Genomic DNA, 26,509 nt, shown 5'->3' with positions numbered 1-26,509 from the left:
GGTTCGCTGGTCGGTGAGGAGTTGGATGAGATTCATCATGTAATCGAGTTAGTTTTGTTAGGGCTTGATCCCTAGTATCCACTATGTTCTTAGATTGATGTTGCTATGACTTTGCCATGCTTAATGCTTCACACTTTGGGCCCAGGTGCCATGATTTCAGATCTAAACTGTTTATGTTATCACCATTATATCCATGTTCTATATCCGATCTTGCAAGTTATAGTCATCTACTACATATTATGATCCGGTAACCCCGGAGGACAATAACCGGGACTTCTTTCGGTGATTACCGTAGTTTGAGGAGTTCATGTATTCACTATGTGTTAATGCTTTGTTCTAGTTCTCTATTTAAAGGAGGCCTTAATATCTCTTAGTTTCCATTATGGACCCCGCTGCCACGGGAGGGTAGGACAAAAGATGTCATGCAAGTTCTTTTAATAAAACACGTATGACTATTTACGGAATACATGCCTACATTATATCTATGAACTGGAGCTAGTACCAAATACCTAGGTTATAACTGTCACATGATGAATATCATCCAACAAGTCACCGATCCAATGCCTACGAATTTATCCTATATTGTTTCTGCTAAGTTACTACTGCTATCATCACTATTACGCTTGCTACAAAATTACTGCTACCACTGTTACTGTTACTATTCCTATTGTCACTACTATCAAAACTATCAAACTACTTTGCTACTGATCACTTTGTTGCAGATAATTAATCTCCTGGTGTGGTTGAATTGACAACTCAGCTGCTAATACCTTCAAATATTCTTTGGCTCCCCTTGTGTCGAATCTATAAATTTGGGTTGAATACTCTACCCTCAAAAATTGTTGCGATCCCCTATACTTGTGGGTTATCTTCTGATGTAGAGGCCGGGGTATAACCCCTTTTCGAAAAACAGATAACCTGTTAAGATCATGAGATCTTTAGTATTGCACTCTTTTTCCCGTCGTGAATTTTTCCAAATGGTTTCTCGTGCAAGGTTTTTAGTGAGGCAATATCAATGCAAGCATGGACTATATGTGCCATTTCTCCTTATTTTTTCACTAGGTTTTAGAAGGAGTTTTTCATGGCATATTGTATATTTCTTCTTAATTTTTTCCACAAGGTTTTTTCAAAGGATGACCAGTCACAAAGGACATGCAAGGATTGGGGGGAATAACAGTATGCACGGGATCCTCTCGAGGCAACCGCTGCCTCGTACGTGCGGGAGACTCTCCTGGCAACCGTCGCATCCGCTCCTCGCATCCCCTCAAACCGACACATCTTCTCATAGCGCCGGTTCCCCTTGTATAAATATGTGATCATCAATGGAATAGAAACATCTCGATCAATTCGTTCTTTCACAAGAATCACCCTACATGGCGGGGCAGTAGCCCGAACGGCCATGTCATTTGTTTTTTGCGAGTGGCGTGAAATGCCTTGTCGCCGGCGAATATCTAGCGTGGTTGACAACTCGACGTGGAGTTGACAGCTTCACATGTGTTGTAGATGGTGCCTTGGTGAAACCACGCCGTGTTCAGAAACTCAGAATGTCGAGCAGCACCCCGCAAACACTCTCTCGGGTCTTTTTTTTGAGAAAAAGAGGGTTTCCCCTCCGATTTCAATTAGAGAAACCAGGCCGAAAGCCGAGTAGTGGTCCAACAGTTCAATACAAGCACAAAAGCGAAAAATAAACATAAAGCAGAGCAGGGGGCTTTAGCTAGCCTAGCACCCCTGTGACAACAGTCTCAAGTTACATTACAGCTCCACGGCAAAAGGGAGGAGGCAAAAGACACAAAGAAACAGTAGACAAGCTCAAAGGTCACCGCTTCACGAAGCTTGTTCACATCTACAGCCTTGGTACTCCAAAACGCCATCCCTGTGAAGCTTTGAAGATCTCACTTGCTGTAACACCCTCGATGCGACTATAGCTCCCACGTGTCGAGGCACGACTTAGAGACATAATCGCATTGAAGGCATATGTCGCAAGTTAGGCAATCTTCACAACATCCCATGTAATATGATAATAAAAGGGGAGATAACATAGTTGGCTTACACTCGCCGCGTCAATCAAGTACATAAATAACATTACATCATCCAAACACTCAAGGCCCGACTACGGTGCCAAATAAAAGAGAACCCAACAAGCGACACGGTCCCAATCACCCCCAACTGGGCACCACTACTGATCATCGGGAAAGGAAACATAGTAACGTTGAGAGTCTTCGTCGAACTCCCACTTGAGCTCATACGCGTCTCCTGAAGCGGAATCATCAGGCCCTGCATCTGGTGTAATAGTAATCTGTGAGCCACAGGGACTCAGCAATCTCGCACCCTCGCGATCAAGACTATTTAAGCTTATAGGTATGGCAAGGTAAATATAAGTGGAGCTGCAGCAAGCGACTAGCAAGTATGTTGGCTAACTTATTCGCAAAGGAGAGCGAGAAGAGGAGGCAAAGCGCGAGCGAGAAACTAGAGAACAACCTGCGCAAACATTACTCCAACACCGTGTCCACTTCCCGGACTCCGCCGAGAAGAGGCCATCACGGTAACACACTCAGTTGATTCATTTTAATTAATTAAGGTTCAAGTTATCTACAACCGAACATTAACAAATTCCCATCTGCCCATAACCGCGGGCACGGCTTTCGAAAGTTCAAATCCCTGCAGGGGAGTCCCAACTTAGCTCATGACAAGCTCTCACGGTCAACGAAGGAATAGACCTCCTCCCAAGACGTTCCGATCAGACTCGGTATCTCGGTAATTCAAGACACTTCGACAGGTTAAAACAAGACCAGCAACACCGCCCGAATGTGCCGACAAATCCCGATAGGAGCTGCACATATCTCTTTCTCAGGGCACACTCAGATTGTCTAAACTTCCGGTAGGCCAGCCCAGAGTTGCCCCTGGTAGCCACCGGCGGCTGACGGTTTGGACCAACACTCAGAGGAGCACTGGCCCGGGGGGGTTAAAATAATGATGACCCTTGAGTCTGCAGAACCCAAGGGAAAGAAAAGGCTAGGTGGCAAATGGTAAAACCAATGTTGGGCATTGCTGGAAAAGCTTTAATCAAGGCGAACTATCAAGGGGTTCCCATTATAACCCAACCGCGTAAGGAACGCAAAATCCGAGAACATAACACCGATATGACGGAAACTAGGGCGGCAAGAGTGGAACAAAACACTAGGCGAGAGGCCGAGCCTTCCACCCTTTACCAAGTATATAGATGCGTTAAGATAACATGGCAATATAATGATATCCCAACAAGTAAATAAATGTTCCAAGGAGGAACGGCCTCCAATCTTCACCTGCAACTAGCAACGCTATAAGAGGGGCCGAGCAAAGCGGTAACATAGCCAATCAACGGTTTGCTAGGACAATGGTGGGTTAGAAGGTTTGACATGGCAATTTGGGAGGCTTGCAAGCAAGTGGTAGGCATCGTAGCAATGGCATAGCAAAAGAGCGAGCAAACTAGCATAGCAAAGATAGTAGTGATTTCGAGGGTATGATCATCTTGCCTGCACAGTTGTCAGAGTTGACTGGATCCTCAAAAGCAAACTCAACGGGCTCCTCGTTAGCGAACTCGTCTCCCGGCTCTACCCAAACAAGACAAACAAGCAACAAGGATACAATCAACCCCGTGCAAGAACCCAAACAAGACGATGCGATGATGACATGCTATGCGGGATGCGATGCGGGATGCAAAATGCAAGATATGACAGAAAATGCATGAACCTGGCCTCAACTTGGAAAACCAAGTGTGCCACTGGAAACATGAGATGAAATCACTTGAAAACGATATAAAGAACGCCGGAATCGGAGTTACGGTTTGGAAATGGCAAGCGATTCAAAAATGACACCGGTCTGCGATTTACAGCAAGTAGGCATCTAAATGCAATGAGATGAACATGCTACAAAAACCAAACATGACAACAAAATACATGGCAGGGATGCACACAAAATTCTTAACAAAAGTCTAGCACTGAGCTATGGCCAATTCATCCATTAACAGGTTCAAACAAGCATGGCAAAAATGCATATGACAAACAGATCTCAGACTTAGTGAAATTAACACTTGTCTGGAATTTTAGATCAGGTAGCCCTCTTCGGAGCAACAAAACTACATGCTACAGGATCTGAACATGGCAAAGTAAAGCATGGAATGGAGCTACTCAAAGAGCTTAACAAAAGTACCTTAGTGACCTTGAGCCAAAAAGGACCAGAAAATACAATTGCAAGCATGTGAACATAGCAAAAACATAATTAGTTTTCAGACTTGGTGAAAACTGGCACATGCTGAAATATAACTCAAGTAGGCATGTTTACGAGCTCGATGCACTCACTACGGTGCAAGTCATGGCAAGACAAGCATACACCCATAAATAAGGCACAAAATGCAAGCTAGACATGGCAAGAACAATAGCATAACATGCACGGATCAACTACAAAATCACCGGCAAAATTGCAAACAAGTTGACAATCTTCCCAGATTCACAAAGTAGCAAAAGTAGAGCTCGATTGACTCAAGCTAGGGTGCTCCATAATTGCAAACAAAGACATGGATGGATAGAGCACTACAATATTAACAAAACATCCTTACTGATCATCCTCAAAAGAGGCACGGATCACTAGGAAACAACATGAACATATGGCATCATGAAATAAACAGATCAAGGACTTAGTGGAATTACTAAGCCCCTGAAAACAGAATTAGCAAGTGCACCACTTTGCAAGCTTGCACTAATCACCACACTCATCACAAAAATACATGGGTTGCACCTCTGGAAAGATGACAAAACCCTAAACAAAACACATGTAGAACTCACGGGCATATCATGCACACACTAATCATGGCAAAAATGACAAAAGTGCTAAACGGAGTAGCAGATCTGACAATTAACTCAAGTAGCCCTCTTCTAACAGCATTTCGGGCATCAAGATGAACTCAAATGAAAATTATGCAATGGAATGAAATGATGTACTCTCTGAGATGAACATTTTGATATGCTATATGCATGAATCGGAGCTACAGATGTAAAGTTACGAGGCTACGAACAGAGGCACTTGGATCTGCAATTTCAGGAGTTAGAGAAAAAAACGACCTAGGGTTTCCAGATCTACACGTAAACCGAGGCGGCGGCGCGAGCACTGTTCACCGGCGTTGACGGAGCTCGCCGGAGCGGGATGACGGCGGCGAGGTGCTCCCGGGCCGGACCTCACCGGATCCGGCCGGCGGGGAGCCGGAGAGGCGGCGGGGGAGGCGCGGCCGGCCGGCGTGGGGCGCGGCGCCGGCGAAGGAGAGGCGGCGAGGCCGCCGGGTGGCGAGGCGGCAGCGCGCGGCGGCGCACGGCGGCCGGCGGGGTCCGGTCACCGGAGGCGGAGACGGGCGCGGGCGGCGGATCGGCGCGGGCGGCCGCGGGCCGGGGAGGGCCCTGCCTGGGCCCTGCGGGCCGGGGACGCGGGTGGCGGTGCGGGGAAGTGGGCGCGGCGCGTGGGAGAATGGGAGGCTACCACGTGGCGGCGGTGGCGGCGGGATTTTTCGTCCGGCGGCGGGCGGACACGTCCGGCCGCGCGGAGATGATTTTTAGGGTTTCGGAGGTAGGAGGAGATCCGAAAATCGGGGGGCCTTTAAATAGGCATAGAGGGAGCTAGGAGAGTCCAAATGAGGTGCGGTTTTCGGCCACGCGATCGTGGTCGAACGCTCTAGATGATGGAGCAAAGTTATGTGGGATTTGGGCCAAATTGGAGGGGTGTTGGGCTGCAACACACACAAGGCCTTTTCGGTCCCTCGGTTAACCGTTGGAGTATCAAACGAAGTCCAAATGATACGAAACTTGACAGGTGGTCTACCGGTAGTAAACCAAGGCCGCTTGGCAAGTCTCGGTCCAATCCGGAAATGTTTAATCCCCACACATGAAAGAAAGCTAGAAATGGCCACCAGAGGAGAACGAAGCGCCGGAATGCAAAACGGACAACGGGGAAAATGCTTGAATGCATGAGATGAACACGTATGCAAATGCAATGCACATGATGACATGATATGAGATGCATGACAGCGACAACAACACACGGAGACAAAAATCCGAACCCGAGAAAATAAATATAACTTAACGCCGGAAACGGCAAGAGTTGGAGTACAAATAGGGAAAGTTACATCCGGGGTGTTACACTTGCCACCTGTTCGATGAGCCTTGCCCCAGCATCAGCATTCTTTCCCCTGGGTCCGTTTTCTGCAAAATGGCCCAGTTAGTGATCCAGTTACACATTCTTTTGACGATCCCAATTGGTTCATTTATATTTTTCCTACCAAACACAATGTCATTTCTATAATTCCATATCGCCCAAAGAAGGGCAGAGGTACCAGTTAGAACCATTTTCCTGTTCTCTTCATTAAATTTGTTTAACCAGCCCCCAAAAAATCATCTGTGTTTTGTGGGATGTTATTGAGGTCAAATGCACATCCTACCAAACTCCAAACAAGTCTAGAAACCGAGCAAGAGAAAAAAGGTGATCAATGTTCTCTCCTTTCCCACAGAACACACAGTGTTTGTCTCCTTTCCATCCTCTTTTTAACAAGTTATCTCTTGTCAGGATACTTTTGTTATTCAAGAGCCAGAGAAAAAACTTGATTTTTGCAGGCACCTTAACTTTCCACAGAAAATTCTGTGGGAAGCCAAGATCATTTTTGACAAGATGTAAATATAAGGATTTCACAGAAAAGATTGTATTTGCAGTCAACATACACAGAGGTTTATCCCTCCCTCCATGCATAATAATTTCCTCACATCTTCTTTTTAAACTATCCCAGAGGTTTTCGTATCCCCCACAAATTGTTCTTCTAAAAGACATAGCTCCCCACCCTTTATCTATCACCCACCTGACAGTAATTTCTCTGTCATTACTAATTGAGTATAGTGAGGGGTAAGCCTCTTTTAGGGATTTATCATCTACCCATCAGTCTTCCCAAAATCTAGTGTTTCTCCCATCCCCCAGTTTCTTCTTGATGTGGGGGGAAGATCGGATATTTAATTTTTAACAGACAGGTCCAGAATTGAGAATCCCCCTGTCTTTTTTAGCTCCTGAAAGACATTTGTCCTGGAGATATTTGGATTTAATAATATCTTGCCAGAGCCCTTCCTCAGCCTCAAGCTTCCAAATCCATTTAGCAAGCAAGGCAATATTAAATTTTTCAAGGTTAATCAACCCAAGCCCACCTTGTTGTTTTGGGAAAAAAACAAGTTCTCCAGTTAACTCGGTCATATTTCGTCTTATCTTCTTCAACTTGCCAAACTAATCTAGCTCTGAAGAAGTCAACTTTTTTCCTGACTCCAGCAGGGAGCAGGTAAAATGACATCATATATATGGGGATGTTGGTCAGACAGGACTGTACAAGTGTGACTCTACCAGCTGTATTGAGCAATCTGTCCTGCCAGCAAGCACACCTCTTTTCGATTTTTTCAGTCACATTCCTCCACATCTTATTACTTATCCTTTTATTATGAACTGGTAGACCCAAGTATTTTAGTGGCATTTCCCCTAGAGCACAGGTGAAGATATTTTGATAGAGATTTCTCTTGTTTTTAGCTTCTCAAAAAATATATATGTCACTTTTGTGGAAATTGATTGTCAATCCTGACATTTGTACAAAGGCAGTCAGCATGAATTTCAAGTTTTTAGCTGATTCCTCATCATCCTGTATCAGGAAAATAGTGTCATCAGCATACTGTGACATATTAACCCCATTTTCATGAATATCAGTAAGCACCCCCTTTTATGTATCCTTCATTTCTAGCCTTATCCATAATTATTGCCAGAGCATCTACAACTAAATCAAAAAGTAGAGGAGATAAAGAATCTCCTTGCCTTAGCCCTTTGAAGGTTTTGAAGAATTTACCACTATTATCATTGACTTTCACCCCTACCTGTCCTCCCCTCATGGTATGCATAACCCAGTCACACCATTTATCAGGGAAGTTTTTCAATTTGAGCATTTTATGGACAAAAGGCCATTTAATTTTGTCATATGCTTTCTCAAAATCAACTTTAAACAACATAGCATTCTGTTTTTTTTGTATGGATAGAATTCAAAGCTTCATGTAGGATGACCATTCCTTCCATGATATATCTACCCTTAACAAAGGCAATTTGCAAGGGTGAAATTATTGGGTTGACAACCTTGCTAAGTCTGTTCATTAGGACTTTAGTAATGATTTTGAAGCTAACATTCAAAAGGCAAATGGGCATGAATTTTGGATCTGTTTGGCATCTTTAACTTTAGGGACCAAAGTAATAATCCCATAGTTTAGTCTGGCCAAATCTACCACCCCCTGTGAAAATCATCTAAGATCTTCTTTAGGTCATTTTTCACTAAATCCAGAGGTTCTGATAAAATTCAATAGCAAATCCATCAGAACCTGGGCTTTTGTTTTTTTTTCATAGAGAAGACTACCTCCTTGATCTCCTCCATAGAGAAGTTTTTAATTAATTCCTCTTGTGTTTGTGGGGAGATTTTGGTGGCCCCTTGTATATTAAGGTTTATACTAGAAGTCTCAGCTTGACCAAATAGGTTTTTGTAAAATGTAGTAATGTAGTCCATCAGTTCTTTTTCTCCTTCAGTTACTCCCTCATCTTGTTCCAATTTGATGATTCCATTATTTCTTCTTCTACCATTCACTTTAGCATGATAATATCTGGTATTATAATCTCCTTCTTTAATTTCTTTATCTTTATACCTTTGCAGCCACTTGATTTCTTCTAGTTTGAGAATCTCTTTCAGCTCTCTCCTCAATTCTTTTTGCATGATTCTTTCCTGGGCATTGATGCCTCTAGATTCAACATTTTTGTCCATAATATCAAGCATGTTTAACAATTCCTTTTTCCTCTTCCTGTACATAGCATTTGCATTTAAAATCCAGCCTTTTATTTTCTGTCTAATATTCCTAAGTTTTTTCTGCCAGGTATCCTAGCTGGACCCATTGCATTTCACCTCCCAATTTTTTCAATAAATTCTTTAAAACCCTCCATGTGCATCCAGGCATTCTCAAATCTGAATATAGGAGAGGAAGTTTTCTGCTCCCCTGAGTCTAACAGCAGAGGAGTGTGATCAGAAAATTTTCTTTCTAATGCAATAACCATGGTCATGGGATATTTATCTTCCCAATCTAGGCATATAAGTATTCTATCAAGTTTCTCATAAGTGGGTTCTGGCAAATTATTTTCCCAAGTATATTTTCTTCCACTAATGGGAATGTCTCTCGGCCTAGCATGTTCAATAATCGCATTAAAAACAAAACTGAAGTGATCAACCCCTCCAGGTTTATTTTTCTCAACACTATTTCTAATAATGTTGAAATCTCCCCCAATGACACAGGGGAGGGGATTATCTTGATATATCCTAGATAATTCAGCTAGAAAAGTTGCTTTTCCTTCTTTTTGAGCATCACCATAAACAGTCACCAAATTCTAGATAAATTTAGCTTTTTTGTCAAAGAGAAGTGTCCTGACAATGTACCTTTTTCAACTTGCAACAGATCAAGGTTATCATTATTGATTCCAATTAAGATACCCCCAGATTTGCCTCTAGGGCAATCCATTCCCAAAGAAAATTTCTTCCTCCAGAAAGGTTATGGAGTTCATTCTTTGTGTAATCTCCTTTAATGGTTTCTAGCAGCCCCACAAAATCCAAGTGTTTATCTACAATGATTTCCTTAATAAAATTTCTTTTAATATCATGTCTAGTCCCTCTCACATTCCAGAATATCCCTTTCATTATTTATTTTCTTTTTTTCTCCCCCCCCCCACCCCAATTGATGTGATGTGCTTCCCAGCACTAGTGACTGAGGTGCCAATCTTAATTTTCCTACTAGTAGAAAATATGTTTTCAAATTATCATAGTATTCTAGTTCCAACTCTGCATCAGAGTGGTCATCTCCTGAGCATAAATCTTCTAACCTAGCATCTCCAATATCAATAAGATCTGAAGATATAAATCTCTTCTAGCCTGTTCCATATTGGAAATCAGGTCTAGGTTTTGATTAACCAAATCAATAGTACATACCAGTTCAACAGCCACTTTTTTGCCATCTCAAATAAGGAAATTCTTTCTTCAGAAATAGTTGCAAATTTACCATAATTATCTTTGTTAGCAGCTCTTTCTTTGGCCAAATCTTCAATCTTAGCATCTTTTCTGTCCAAGTTCCTGTCACTTCTTCTAGTTGGTCCATCCTTGTCCTTGTCTTTATCATCTTTGGTAGAAATCCCCAGTTTTGACCCCAGAGACTCCACACAGTCCTGACTCGCATTATTGTCCACACTTTCTATGTAATTATCTTCAATTTATGGGTCCTGTGGAATATCTTTGTCAGGGTCATTCTTCTCTCCCAGATCTTCTCCAGAAATTTCTTTTTCATCCCACAAATCCACCTTTTCCATACATCTATCTATCAGTTCTTATTTTTTTATCATCTCTACCATCCGTTTTTTCTCTTCTTCCCAGGAAATGTGTTTTTTTCTTCCACTGCCCTCCAAGCTTCTTGTTTGTATTTATTCTCTTCCATTTCCTGCAGCTTATGTAGCACTCTGTCCAGATCAGCTTCTACCTTTTCCTCATTCCAACCTCAGCCAGATATTCCTTCTAAATGTTCAGAATTTCATCATTTCTCTTCTTCATTTCTTTAAATTGTTTAAGCCCTACACTTCCCAAAGAGATGTTTTCTTTGTTCCCCTCTGCATTAACTCCACCAATTTTAATCTTATTTCTCATGTCATCTAGGTCGGCCTCCTTATTTGTCTCAAGGTCTTCGTGTTTCCTTTTGTCCTCATACCAGCCCTGCGCCATCACCCTTTCAAGCTCCAAAGTCACTCTGTATATCATGAGATCCTTGTCAGTCACTTCAGTGTGCTTAGGGATTTTTTTCAAAGTCTCTCACCCCCACCTTGGCTCTAATTTTCTCTTGCATAATAGTTGTCATGTCAATCTCCAACACTGGACCAATGGTAGCAGCCACCTCACAAGCACCAAAAAAGTGTCTGAAGCATTCGGGCATCTTGCCAATCTTCACGCACACAGTGTGTAGCTTCCCAATAGCTTGAGTGTCATAGGTCCAACTGTTAACATTAATGATAGCTTTTGTCCCTAAGAGATTGAAATTCTCAAAATTGTGTATTTCAATTAGCCTGCTTTTATTTGGGAATCTCATAAGATAAGCCCTATCTCCATGTTTTTTTACATCTTCATTGTCAATCCCACTTGAGCATGTAGTTGAAGCCCTCCAGAAATTGTGTCTCATTGATCTCTCTAGAAGCAATAGTAATGATTGCCATTGGGTTAATCTGCTCACTGCTCACCACTTCCTTAGAGTTCTGTATCAGTAACACTCCTAGCCCTCTGGCTGCATACCGAACATATTTAGGCAAAGGCTTTATTTGCTTCAGCCAGTTGCAATCCTCAGTGATGTGAGAATTTTTCCCACATATGATGTAGTTTGGGAGTTTGTAATCCCTAGTTTGGTGTCTGAAGTCTTTGCATTTGTTCCACATTAATCTAAAATTGGTTCCACCCTTATTCAAATCAGTTCCCTCTCTCTGTGTCATTCTGCCAGCACCCCCTCCAGTTGTTCTGGTTTTGTCTGAATCCTGACCCAGCATCAGTCTCTCCTCCTTTGATAGTCTCTCTGTTTTGAATGTGATTTCCTTTCTCTCTATCACCCTCAGATTCCACCCCCCCTCCTTTTGCCTAATTTCCTATTCCAGTAGCTGCACCTGCCCCGTGTTGTGCCATCTGGGCGAGGAGTGCCCCAAACCACTGTTGTTGCTGAAGAAATTCAAGAGAAGGGTTGAACATATGGACAGGATCTTTACCTTTGTCCTCAGATCCAACACGACCAGCCTCTTTTTTGCTCCTCTCTCTCTCTCTCTCTCTCTCTCTCTCTCTCTCTCTCTTTGTCTTCAGCAGCTTCCCTTGTTTCTGATATCATCACCTCTCCTCCGTTTTCTTGATAATTTGAAGTGCCAGGTGTGAATCTGGGTCCAAACCCATTGGAATCCCTGCTAAACTATTGAGAATTCCTTTTGAATTTGTCAATCTCTTCCTCTTTCTTTCTGTATTGGAATCCATCTCTTCCTCCTCGATTAAATCTTCCTCCGCCCGATTTCCTTCGAAGCACTGTTCAACCTGACTACTTCCTCTGTTTCTGGTGGCGGCGGGAGGGAGGGAAACCCTAAATCCTCGAGGGGATCACACTCTCCATCCCACAGGGAGAGAGGTTCGCTATTTATATTATTGAAAATTTTAGAAAGCGTATTTGTAGAAGGCGTCTCCCCCAATTTCCACTTTAGCCCCCTTTTATCTCCTTCATCGATTCCTTCTTCCATGACAGCATTACCCCCCCCCCCCCCAGAACATCCCAGACCTATCTAAATTTCCATTTCATCAATAAAATTTGCCTCATTAGACCAGAAATCTGAAATTTGGGCATATTGCTTTTTGTTCATCTTATCTATGATAATTTTACCAAGCAGAACTTGGTTCTGTGTAATTACCAAATCATCCCCTCTCTCATAGCCAGAGTCATCACCATATTTATCATCAAATTCACCCCTATTTTTTGCAGCTATCAGCCGCTTTTTTGTTTTTGATTCTTCTGTCCCCCCTATCGATGTAGGTTCAAGAGAATATTTGGAATTGGGGGAAGTTGTACCTTGAGATTCCAGCAAGAGCCTAGTCTCCTCATCGAAATCCTCACCAGCGAGCAGCCAGAAGTGACTGCCTGTCGGCGAGATCCCTACCCCCGACCCTGGGAGCGAGCGAGACTGAGCAGGCGTGGTGTGTGGCGAGGAAAGCACGACAACCTCCTCAGGATCAGTGGCATCTTCAGCTTCTTCTTCTTCGTACCAGGCTTCATTCCTCCCTCGCCCTTGTCGTTTCCCATATCTGCCCGCGCCTCCACCGCCACCACAGAAGCAGGCCTCCCCTCCATTGTTGGGGAACATAGTAATTTCAAAATTTTCCTACGCACACATAGGATCATGGTGATGCATAGCAACGAGAGGAGAGAGTGTTGTTAACGTAACCTCGTAGACTGAAAGCGGAAGCGTTAGCACAACGCGGTTGATGTAGTCATACGTCTTCACGATCCGACCGATCCAAGTACCAAACGTACGGCACCTCCGAGTTCTGCATACGTTCAGTTCGATGACGTACCGCGAACTCCGGTCCAGCAGAGCTTCACGGGAGAGTTTCATCAGCACGACGGCGTGATGACGGTGATGATGTTGCTACCGACGCAGGGCTTCGGCTAAGCACCGCTACAATATGATCGAGGTGGTATATGGTGGAGGGGGGCACCGCACACGGCTAAGAGATCAAGAGATCAACTGTTGTGTCTAGAGGTGCCCCCCTGCCCCCGTATATAAAGGACCAGGGGAGGAGGCGGACGGCCAGGGGGAGGGCGCGCCAGGGGTAGGAGGGGGAAGGAAGGGAAGGAGGGAGGAGGAAGGAAAGGGGGGCCCCGCCCCCCGCCCCTCCTTGTCCAATTCGGACTAGAGGGGGAGGGGGCACGCGGCCTATCCTAGCCGCCCCTCCTCTTCTCCACTAAGGCCCATCTTGGCCCATTAAACTCCCCGAGGGGTTCCGGTAACCCCCTGGTACTCCGGTATATGTCTGAAACTCCCCGAAACCATTCCGGTGTCCGAACATAGTCGTCCAATATATTGATCTTTATGTCTTGACCATTTCGAGACTCCTCGTCATGTCCGTGATCACATCTGGGACTCCGAACTACCTTCGGTACATCAAAACACAAAAACTCATAATACAATCGTCACCGAAACTTTAAGCGTGCGGACCCTACGGGTTCGAGAACTATGTAGACATGACCGAGACATGTCTCCGGTCAATAACCAATAGCGGAACATGGATGCTCATATTGGTTCCTACATATTCTACGAAGATCTTTATCGGTCAAACCGCATAACAACATATGTTGTTCCCTTTGTCATCGGTATGTTACTTGCCCGAGATTTGATCGTCGGTATCTCAATACCTAGTTAAATCTCGTTACCGGCAAGTCTCTTTACTCGTTCCGTAATACATCATTCCGCAACTAACTCATTAGTTACAATGCTTGCAAGGCTTATAGTGATGTGCATTACCGAGTGGGCCCAGAGATACCTCTCCGACAATCGGAGTGACAAATCCTAATCTCGAAATATGCCAACCCAACAAGTACCTTTGGAGACACCTGTAGAGCACCTTTATAATCACCCAGTTACATTGTGATGTTTGGTAGAACACAAAGTGTTCCTCCAGTAAACGGGAGTTGCATAATCTCATAGTCATAGGAACATGTATAAGTCACGAAGAAAGCAATAGCAACATACTAAACGATCAAGTGCTAAGCTAATGGAATGGGTCAAGTCAATCACATCATTCTCCTAATGATGTGATCTCGTTAATCAAATGACAACTCATGTCTATGGTTAGGAAACTTAACCATCTTTGATTCACGAGCTAGTCAAGTAGAGGCATACTAGTGACACTATGTTTGTCTATGTATTCACACATGTACTATGTTTCCGGTTAATACAATTCTAGCATGAATAATAAACATTTATCATGAAATAATGAAATAAATAATAAGTTTATTATTGCCTCTAGGGCATATTTCCTTCAGTCTCCCACTTGCACTAGAGTCAATAATCTAGTTCACATCGCCATGTGATTTATCACCAATAGTTCACATCACCATGTGATTAACACCCAAAGGGTTTACTAGAGTCAATAATCTAGTTCACATCTCTATGTGATTAACACCCAAAGACTACTAGGTGTGATCATGTTTTGCTTGTGAGAGAAGTTTAGTCTATGGGTCTGCCACATTCAGATCCGTATGTATTTTGCAAATTTCTATGTCAACAATGCTCTACACTGAGCTACTCTAGCTAATTGCTCCCACTTTCAAATTATATCCAGATTGAGACTTAGAGTCGTCTGGATCAGTGTCAAAATTTGCATCGACGTGACCCTTTACGAAGAACCTTTTGTCACCTCCATAATCGAGAAACATATCCTTATTCCACTAAGGATAATTTTGACCGCTGTCTAGTGATCTAATCCTAGATCACTAATGTACTCCCTTGCTAAACTCAGTGTTGGGTATACAATAGATCTGGTACACAACATGGCATACTTTATAGAAACTATGGCTGAGGCATAGGGAATGACTTTCATTCTCTTTGAGTCTTACTCAATTTCACACCTTGTAACAGATGTAAGAACTCTTTCTTTGACTGTTCCAATTTTGAACTACTTCAAAATCTTGTCAAGGTATGTACTCATTGAAAATACTTATCAAGCGTCTTGATCTATCTCTATAGATCTTGATGCTCAATATGTAAGTAGCTTCACCGAGGTCTTTATTTGAAAAACTCCTTTCAAATACTCCTTTATGCTTTATAGAAAATTCTACATTATTTCCGATCAACAATATGCCATTCGCATATATTTATCAAAAATGTTGTAGTGCTCCCACTCACTTTCTTGTAAATACAGGCTTCACCACAAGTCTGTATAAAACTAGATGCTTTGATCAACTCATCAAAGCGTATATTCCATCTCTGAGATGCTTGCACCAGTCCATAGATGGATCATTGGAGCTTGCACATTTTGTTAGAACCTTTAGGATCGACAAAACCTTCTGGTTGCATCATATACAAGTCTTCTTTAAGAAATCCATTAAGGAATGTAGTTTTGACATCCATTTGATAAGTCTAAATGTGCAAATGTGGCAATTTGCTAACATGATTCGGACAGACTTAAGCATCGCTACGAGTGAGAAAATCCCATCGTAGTCAACACCTTGAACTTTGTCAAAACCTTTTTCGACAAGTCTAACTTTGTAGATAGTAACACTACTATCAGCGTCTGTCTTCCTCTTGAAGATTCATTTATTTTCTATGGCTTGCCGATCATCGGGCAAGTCAACCAAAGTCCACACTTTGTTCTCATACATGGATCCCATCTCAGATTTCATGGCCTCAAGCCATTTCACGGAATTTGGGCTCATCATCGCTTCCTCATAGTTCGTAGGTTCCTCATGGTCAATTAACATGACCTCCAGAATAGGATAACCATACCACTCTGGTGCGGATCTCACTCTGGTTGACCTACGAGGTTTGGTGTTAAATTGATCTGCAGTTACATGATCATCATCATTAGCTTCCTCACTAATTAGTGTAGGAGTCACAGAAACATATTTTTGTGATGAACTACTTTCCAATAAGGGAGCAGGTACAGTTACCTCATCAAGTTCTACTTTCCTCCCACTCACTTCTTTCGAGAGAAACTCCTTCTCTAGAAAGGATCCAAATTTAGCAACAAAAGTCTTGCCTTCAGATCTGTGATAGAAGGTGTACCCAAAAGTTTCTTTTGGGTATCCTATGAAGACGCACTACTCCTATTTGGGTTCGAGCTTATCAGTTTGAAACTTTTTCACATAAGCATCGCAACCCCAAACTTTAAGAAATGACAGCTTTGGTTTCTTGCCAAACCATAGTTCATACAGTGTCATCTCAATGGATTTAGATGGTGCCCTATTTAACATGAATGTAGCTGTCTCTAATGCATAACCCCAAACCGATAGCGGTAAATCAGTAAGAGACATCATAGATCGCACCATATCTAGTAAAGTGCGATTACGACGTTCGGACACACCATTACGCTGTGGTGTTCCAGGTGGCGTGAGTTGCGAAACTATTCTGCATTGTTTCAAATGAAGACCAAACTCGTAACTCAAATATTCTCCTCCACGATCAGATCGTAGAAACTTTATTTTCTTGTTATGATGATTTTCCACTTCACTCTAAAATTCTTTGAACTTTTCAAATGTTTCAGACTTATGTTTCATCAAGTAGATATATATACCCATATATTCTCAAATCATATGTGAAGGTCAGAAAATAATGATACCTGCCATGAGCCTCAACACTCATCGGACTGCATATATCAGTATGTATTATTTTCAACAAGTTTATTGCTCGCTCCATTGCTCCGGAGAACGGAGTCTTAGTCATATTGCCCATGACGCATGGTTCGTAAGCATCAAGTGATTCCAAAAACCCATCAGCATGGAGTTTCTTCATGCGCTTTACACCAATATGACCCAAACGGCAGTGCCACAAATAAGTTGCACCATCATTATTAATTTTGCATCTTTTTGCTTCAATATTATGAATATGTGTATCACTACGATCGAGATCCAACAAACCAATTTCATTGGGTGTATAACCATAGAAGGTTTTATTCATGTAAACAGAACAACAATTATTCTCTAACTTAAATGAATAATAGTATTGCAATAAACATGATCAAATCATATTCATGCAAACACCAAATAACATTTATTTAGGTTCAACACTAATCCCGAAAGTATAGGGAGTGTGCGATGATGATCATATCATTCTTGGAACCACTTCCAACACTCATCGTCACTTCACCCTTAACTAGTCTTTGTTCATTCTGCAACTCCCGTTTCAAGTTACTACTCTTAGCAACTGAACTAGTATCAAATACCGAGGGGTTGCTATAAACACTAGTAAAGTACACATCAGTAACATGTATATCCAATATACCTTTGTTCACTTTGCCATCCTTCTTATCCGCCAAATACTTGGGGGAGTTCTGCTTCCAGTGACTAGTCCCTTTGCAGTAAAAGCACTTAGTCTCACGCTTAGGTCCAGACTTCGGCTTCTTCACTTGAGCAGCAACTTGGTTGCCATTCTTCTTGAAGTTCCTCTTCTTCCATTTGCCCTTTTCTTGAAACTAGTGATCTTGTTAACCATCAACACTTGATGCTTTTCTTGATTTCTACCTTCGTCGATTTCAGCATCACGAAGAGCTTGGGAATCGTTTCCGTTATCCCTCGCATAATATAGTTCATCACGAAGTTCTAGCAACTTGGTGATAGTGACTAGAGAACTCTGTCAATCACTATCTTATCTGGAATATTAACTCCCACTTGATTCAAGTGATTGTAGTACTCAGACATTCTGAGCACATGCTCACTAGTTGAGCAATTCTCTTCCATCTTGTAGGCAAAGTGCTTGTCAAAGGTCTCATACCTTTCAACATGGGCATGAGTCTAAAATATCAATTTCAACTCTTGGAACATCTCATATGCTCCGTGGCGTTCAAAACGTCTTTGAAGCCCCGATTCTAAGCCGTAAAGCATGGTGCACTAAACTATCAATTAGTCATCATATCGAGCTTGCTAAACATTCATAACATATGCATCTGCTCCTGCAATTGGTGTGTCACCTAGCAGTGCATCAAGGACATAATTCTTCTGTGCAGCAATGAGGATAATCATCAGATCATGGATTCAATCCGCATCATTGCTACTAATATCTTTCAACCTAGTTTTCTCTTAGGAACATATCAAGAACTCCCACTTAGATAGACATCCCTCTAATCATCTAAGTAGTCATGTGATCCAAATCAACTAAACCATGTCCAATCATCACGTGAGATGGAGTAGTTTCAATGGTGAACATCACTATGTTGATCATATCTACTATATGATTCATGCTCGACCTTTCGGTCTCAGTGTTCCGAGGCCATATCTGCCTATGCTAGGCTCGTCAAGTTTAACCTGAGTATTCTGCGTGTGCAACTGTTTTGCACCCGTTGTATTTGAACGTAGAGCCTATCACACCCGATCATCACATGGTGTCTCAGCACAAAGAACTTTCGCAACGGTGCATACTCGGGGAGAACACTTGTACCTTGAAATTTGTTGAGAGATCATCTTATAATGCTACCGTCGATCTAAGCAAAATAAGATGCATAAAAGATAAACATCACATGTAATCAATATAAGTGATATGATATGGCCATCATCATCTTGTGCTTGTTGATCTCCATCTCTGAAGCACCGTCATGATCACCATCGTCACCGGCGCAATACCTTGATCTCCATCGTAGCATCGTTGTTGTTTTGCCAATTTATGCTTCTACGACTATCACTACCACTTAGTGATAAAGTAAAGCATTACAGGGCGATTGCATAGCATACAATAAAGCGACAACCATATGGCTCCTGCCAGTTGCTGATAACTCGGTTAAAAAACATGATCATCTCATACAATAAAATATAGCATCATGTCTTGACCATATCACATCACAACATGCCCTACAAAAACAAGTTAGACGTCCTCTACTTTGTTGTTGCAAGTTTTACGTGGCTGCTACGGGCTGAGCAAGAACCGTTCTTACCTACGCATCAAAACCACAACGATAGTTTGTCAAGTTAGTGATGTTTTAACCTTCTCAAGGACTGGGCATAGCCACACTCAGTTCAGCTAAAGTTGGAGAAACTGACACCCGCCAGCCACCTGTGTGCAAAGCACGTCGGTAGAACCAGTTGTCGGAGTAAATAGCCATGGGTAGCCTAGCCGGCTTCCCCTGGCACTTCTGAAAAAGTTACGAGCCCGCCTGGCTCTCAAGAATCCAAGACATGGGGCCGCCTTCCCCTAGCCAGCTGCGATCAAGGCCGGCTTTCGGAAGGCGGTCCGACTTTAACCCTCACGAGAGGGTCGACTCCAAGACGCCGGCTGTGAGAAGGCCGACTCCTTCGAGCCGGCTCCCCGCAAAGCAGTCAAGACCGTACCCACAAAGTTTGCACCCACCTAACGGCGGTCCGATGGGGCGTGGCTACAGAAGAGCCTGCCACCCCCGAATCCCGGGGCACGCCTGGCACAGTGCGCCGTACGAGGTAGGCATGACCCGTCCGGCGCAGCACTGTTGCCATGTTGACCCTGGCCTCACCCACGGCGGGCCGCCAGCGTGGCCCACAGGCGGTGGGCCCCTTAGAGCAGAGAGACGGCCGAAGGCGGCCACGCTTCCAACCAGCCGGCCCAAGACAGAGCCGGCTCCCCGTAGCCGGCTTGCCGCCTCCCTCGAAGAAGACGCCCCATTAAGGAGACAAGACGCAGTAAGGCTACAGCGATCGCCCGATGGGCGGCGGTACTGTAGCCGCGATTACCACGATGAAGCTCACGTCAACAAGATAAAGCCACAGTGACCAGCCGCTGACCTGGCCCCGGATAGTGGGGCATGCCTGTCGACCAAGGAGTTGGCAGCCGGCGGGACCCACCAGTCGGCGGGCTCCAGCAGCCGGCGCAGAAGCCGGCGAGCGCAGTCACAGACGGCTGGGCCCCGCGCCTAGCCGGATTACCATTGTACCCCCGGGGGGTAGGCCTATATAAACCCCCCGGAGCACCCATGCAAAGGGTTGGACCCCCTGCTAGTTATAGACACCATCCAAGGAGAAGGAGCAGGCTAGCCGTGCCCTTTCCTCCTCCTCCCCCCAAAACAGCTCAAGGAGCGTCGTGTAGCTACTCGATTCATCTAGAGAGCATGCGGAGACCCCGCAGAGCAGCAGTAGGGGTGTTATCTCCTCGGAGAGCCCCGAAGCTGGGTAAGATCCGCCGGCGTGCATGTCTTCGCCTCATCCCGCTTCCAGGCACCGGCGATGTCTTACTGGATCCCACAAAGATAATCCACCCGTTGGCATATGTCGCACCCACCACCCGACATTTGGCGCCCACCGTGGGGCCAGACGCACCGTCGTCCGGAGACCTGTTCTGGACGGGAACCCCCTTCCTCCCCAGCGAACGTAGCCAGCCCGGCACGCCCGATGGCGCTTGCCACGACGCGCTGCAAGGCGTCACCAGCATCTGCGCGGCAAGCGGCCTCGCCGATCTTCCCGACGAGACCTTCACCTCCGACTAACTCGCCTCCGATGCGGGCACTGACCGCCTCGCCAACCTTCTCGGCCAGCTCCATGTCTCCAGCGAGCCCGCTGCGGACCTGGAGTCGGTTGGCTCCACCGACCCGATGCCTGTCGACTCCGACACGGCCTCCTACGACGCTTTCCCCACCAACGTCGCGATCTACAACGACCCGCTTCCTCGAGCCGACGGCCACGATGCTGTCACCGCCGAAGTGATGGTTGTCGGCCACGGCGGCCTGGCCGACGAGAGCGCCCGCGACGCCCCGCGCGCGGCGGCCCATGACTTGTCCGCTCCTCTCCCGGCCGACACCGACGACGAAGCACTGGAAGCACGCCGCCTCACTCTCCTCGTAGAGGGCCGGAGGATGGCCTCCGTAAGACGCCTCACTGAGGCCTACCGGCGCGAGGCTGACCGCGCCGCCTTCGGCACGCCGGCCCCGGGCGGGCCAAGCCGGGCCGGCCTTGTCAAGCAACGCGGCGCCGTCATCGCCGACACGCTGGGAGTCGACCGCCCGGTTTATGCCACTCCGCTCGAGAACTTGCGTGCCGCCCAGGCGGCCGTAGACGAGCTGGACGGCTTGGAGGCCGAAGACATTCCCCACATGACCCGGCGCATCCAGCAATTGATTGACGCCGCCGCGCAGCGGCACGAAGCCGACGCTCGCGCGGAAAGCCTTCCCTCGCGCCGAGAGCACGGCGCGACGTCCCGGACGCCGACTACGAGCAATACCCGCGCGCGACGCGAGAAGGAGCCGGCTACCAGTCACAGCCGGACCCGGATCTCCATCGAGCGGGACGCGGACGGTCATCCCCGAGCCATGGAGTGGCGGGGCGACCCGCCTCCGCCTCCGCCCCGTGGAGAGAGATATCCCGCCTCACCGCCAGTGGCGCACCCGACTCTCAGCGGCCGGCTGGGCCGCCGCGAAGGAATCGGCGAGAACGACGCCCGTCATCGGATCGACCGCCTGGCGCGATCCCTGGCATTGGAAGAAGAAGACGATGTCAGCCCACCTTGCTTTGGCCCCCGCATCCGTGACGAGCCCTTTCCCAAAGGGTTCTCGCTCCCAAGAGACACGCCCAAGTACAACGGCTCCGTGAAGCCGGAAGATTGGTTGATCGACTACTCCACCGCAGTTAGCATAGCCAACGGCAATCGGCGCGTCGCCGTGAAGTACGTGCCCCTCATGCTGCAAGGCACGGCGCGGACCTGGCTCAACAGCCTCAAGCCGCGTAGCATCAACAGCTGGCTAGACTTCACAGAAGCCTTCATCCGCAACTTCACCAACACCTACAAGCGGGCTCCCAAGCCCAGACAGCTCTCCTTGTGCGTACAAGGCCCCGCCGAGTCCACTCGCGATTACCTCACGCGTTGGGCCGAGCTCCGCAACTCCTGTGAAGGGGTGCACGAGGTGCAAGCCATAGAATACTTCACAGTCGGATGCCGAGAAGGCTCCCTCCTCAAGCACAAGCTCCTCTGCGACGAGCCGGCTACCCTCGACGAGCTTCTGGACATAGCGGACAAGTACGCCACCGCCGACTCCTCGATGAAGACCGAGCTTCGGGTAGACGCGTCCGGAAAGGTGCTCAACCCGGCGCCCAAGACGCCGGCTGGAGAACCAGGCCGACACCCCAACTCGAACGACAACAAGCGCAAGGGCCCCGCGCCGCCTCCCGCTAGACGGCAGGTGGCCACGGTCGAAGATGCGCCGCCTGAAGAACGACCGGCGCCCAAGAAGCCCAAGGGCGGCAGGCCGGCTTGGCAGCCCGCCTTCTCCTACGAGCAAACCCTCGACGCCCCTTGCAAGTTCCACAGCGGCGCGAAGCCGTCCAACCACACGACCCGGAAGTGCAACTGGCTCACCCGAATCTCTAAGGGCAGGGGCTCTTGCCACCTCCGCCTGCCGGCCCGCCGCCTCCGCCTCCGGCCGCTCGGCCCACAGTCGGAGCCGTGCATGACGAGTTTCCTGATGAGCAAGCAACCTACATCGTCTTTACAAGCCAGCCCGAAGACCGGCGCAGCAAACGCCGAGAGCACCAGGAAGTCAGTGTGGTCGCTGCCAACCCCGCCGGACACATGCATTGGTCAGAAAAGCCCATCAGCTGGAGCCGGGCCTACCACCCGGAGGTGATGCCGTCTCCCGGCTCTTATGCTTTGGTCCTGGAAGCCACCCTTGCAACGGAAAGACGCGCCGCCCGCTTCTCCTGTGTGTTGATAGACGGCGGGAGCAGCATCAACATCATGTATCGTGACACCCTGGAGAAGTTGAACGTCAAGACAAAATAGCTCACGCCCACTCGGACAGTGTTCCACGGCATCGTACCTGGCCTGTCCTGCGCCCCCATTGGCAAAATCAAGATTGATGTACTTTTCGGGGACAAGGAGCATTTCCGCCGGGAAGCGATCTGGTTTGAAGTGGTGGACCTGGAGAGCCCTTACCATGCATTGCTGGGCCGACCTGCTTTGGCCAAGTTCATGGCAGTTCCCCACTATGCCTACCTCAAGATGAAGATACCAAGCACCAAAGGCGTCATCACCATAGCCGGTGACTACAAGAAGTCCTCCGAGTGCGCAGCGGCCAGCAGCCGGCTGGCCGAGTCCCTTGTGATCGCCGAAGAGAAGAAGATGCTGGACCGAGTTGTGGCCATAGCCGGCAAGCAGTCGGCCGTGTCCCCCGACCCCAAGGAGCATGATACTCAAGGGTCTTTTCAGCCGGCCAAGGAGACGAAGAAGATACCTCTTGACCCCGAGCGTCCAGAGAGGTTTGCCGTCATCGGGGCAAACCTGAACAGCAAATAGGAAGGCGAGCTCGCCGATTTCCTCCATGAGAATCGGGACATCTTTGCGTGGTCCCCCAAGGACATGCCGGGTGTTCCGAGGAAATTCGCCGAGCACAAACTACACGTTCGAGAAGACACAAAGCCAGTCAGACAACCCCTTCGCCGACTGTCCGAGGAGAAACGCAGGATTGTAGGGGAGGAGATAGCCCGGCTCTTGGCGGTCGGCTTTATCATGGAAGTTTTCTTTCCAGAGTGGCTCGCCAACCCGGTCCTTGTGCTAAAGAAGAATAACAAGTGGCGCATGTGTATAGACCACACAAGTCTCAACAAGGCTTGCCCCAAAGATCCTTTTACCCTGCCAAGGATAGATCAAGTGATAGACTCCATAGCCGGATGCGAGCTGTTGAGTTTTTTGGATGCTTACTCCGGATATCACCAGATAAAGCTAGACCCGGATGACCGCCTGAAGACCGCCTTCATCACGCCGTTCGGAGCCTTCTGCTACCTGACTATGACATTCGGCTTGAGAAATGCCGGTGCCACCTTTCAGCGTTGCATGCAGAAGTGCCTCCTCAAGCAGCTCGGCAGGAATGCCCACGTTTACGTGGACGACATCGTGGTGAAGACGGAGAAGCGTGGCACCTTGCTGGAAGACCTCAAGGAAACCTTTGAGAACCTGCGCCGGTTCCAAATCAAGCTCAACCCCGAGAAATGCGTGTTCGGGGTGCCAGCCGGCCAGCTCCTAGGCTTCCTGGTCTCCGAACGCGGCATCGAATGCAACCCGGCGAAGATCAAGGCCATCGAGAGAATGGCGATCCCTACCAAGCTTCGAGACATTCAGAAGTTCACCGGGTGCTTGGCCTCCTTGAACCGCTTCATGAGCCGGCTCGGAGAGAAAGCTCTCCCCCTCTATGGCCTCATGAAGAAGAGCACTCACTTCGAGTGGAACGACCAGGCCGACCAAGCTTTTCACGAGCTAAAGAAGATGCTGGCCACGCCGCCTGTCCTCGCGGCGCCGACCGAGAAAGAGCCCATGCTCCTTTACATCACTGCAACCAGCCGGGTAGTCAGCACCGTCATCGTAGTCCAGCGCCCAGAAGAAGGCCGAGCCCAGCCGGTCCAGAGGCTGGTGTATTATTTGAGCGAGGTGCTGTCCGCCTCAAAGCAGAACTACCCGCACTACCAAAAGATGTGTTACGGCGTGTACTTCACCGCCAAGAAGCTGAAGCCCTACTTTCAAGAGCATCCCGTCACGGTCGTATGCACTGCCCCGCTATCCGAGATCATAGGCAGCCGGGATGCATCCGGCCGGGTCGCGAAATGGGCAATCGAGCTGGCCCCCTACACGATCTTCTACCAGCCCCGCACCACCATCAAGTCCCAAGCACTGGCTGATTTCCTCGTCGACTGGGCCGAGACCCAGTACCTGCCGCCGGCTCCCGACTCCACCCGTTGGCGCATGCACTTCGACGGGTCCAAGATGCGCACCGGCTTGGGAGCCGGCATCGTCCTTACCTCTCCCAAAGGCGACAAGCTCAGATACACGCTACAGATCCACTTTGCCGCCTCCAACAATGTGGCCGAGTACGAGGCGCTCATACACGGGCTCCGGCTTGCCAAAGAGCTTGGCATTCGCCGGATCCTATGTTATGGTGACTCGGACCTGGTAGTCCAGCAGTCATCCCGCGACTGGGACGCCAAGGACGCGAATATGGCGAGCTACCGTTTCCTGGTCCAACAACTCAGCGAATACTTTGAAGGATGCGAGTTCCTCCACGTACCTCGAGCCGACAATGAGCCAGCCGATGCCCTGGCTCGAATAGGCTCCACTCGGCAAGCAATTCCAACCAGCGTCGCTCTACAACGCCTCCTCAAGCCGTCTCCGGAATCCGATTCCATCTTCGTGCCGCCTGACCCCGATGCGGCCAGGTCCGGCTCGAAGAATCAAGTAGCCGACCCCAAGACCCCCGTAGCCAACCCGGCGACTTCGGCAGCCGGCTCGAGGACTAAGGTAGCCGGCTCGGGGACTGCGGTAGCCGGCCCGGGGACTGCACCAGCACTACAGCCGGCGGCTGACTCCAGCACCTCACCGCCCAGCCCGCCCATCCTGGTGGCAGTAGCCACTTTGGCAGTAGAAGAAGTCGCGGCTCCGTCATGGGCTCAGCCCATCCTCAACTTCCTAGTAAACCAAGACCTGCCGGCTGACGAAACAGAAGCAAGACAAGTCCAGCGTCGAGCCGGAGCATACACGATCGTCAACAGAGAACTACTCAAGCGCAGCGTCACCGGAGTCCTCCAGCGATGCGTCGAGCAAGAGAAGGGCATTGCAATCCTCGCAGACATTCACCAAGGAGAATGCGGCCACCATGCGGCCTCAAGATCACTTGTCGCCAAAGCCTTCCGCCATGGTTTCTTCTGGCCGACTGCTTTGGACGACGACAAAGAATTAGTCAAGCATTGCAAGGGATGCCAGCTCTTCAGCTCCAAGCAACACATGCCGGCTTCGGCACTCAAGACCATTCCCCTCACTTGGCCCTTTGCCGTCTGGGGACTGGACATGGTGGGCCCATTCAAGACGGCGCGCGGTGGCATGACGCATTTGCTCGTCGCCGTGGACAAATTCACCAAGTGGGTTGAGGCGAAGCCGATCAAGAAGCTGAATGGGCCGACTGCCGTGACGTTCATCGCGGACATAACAACTCGGTACGGCGTGCCGCACAGCATCATCACCGACAATGGCACGAATTTCGCCAAAGGAGCCTTGGCACGTTTCTGCGCAGCCCAAGGTATCCGGCTGGACTTAGCATCCGTCGCCCACCCGCAGTCAAACGGCCAGGTCGAGCGAGCCAACGGCCTCATCCTCTCCGGCATCAAGCCCCGACTGGTTGTACCTCTGGAGCGCTCAGCTGGCTGTTGGCTCGATGAGCTGCCGGCTGTCCTCTGGAGTC

General features: G+C 47.7%; 1 pseudogene; it reads right to left on the bottom strand.

Moving 5' to 3' along the window:
* Window positions 1–10,148: 10,148 nt before the first annotated feature.
* Window positions 10,149–11,689, bottom strand: LOC147966103 (uncharacterized; annotated as a pseudogene).
* Between the last annotated feature and the right edge of the window lie 14,820 nt (window positions 11,690–26,509).

This window comes from Triticum urartu, chromosome 6A, assembly GCF_056163025.1.
Source record: "Triticum urartu cultivar PI428250 chromosome 6A, HENAU_Tu73, whole genome shotgun sequence".
Taxonomy (NCBI): Eukaryota; Viridiplantae; Streptophyta; class Magnoliopsida; order Poales; family Poaceae; genus Triticum; species Triticum urartu.
Note: the sequence above shows the minus strand (reverse complement) of the source record. Positions and strands in the feature narration are given on the sequence as shown.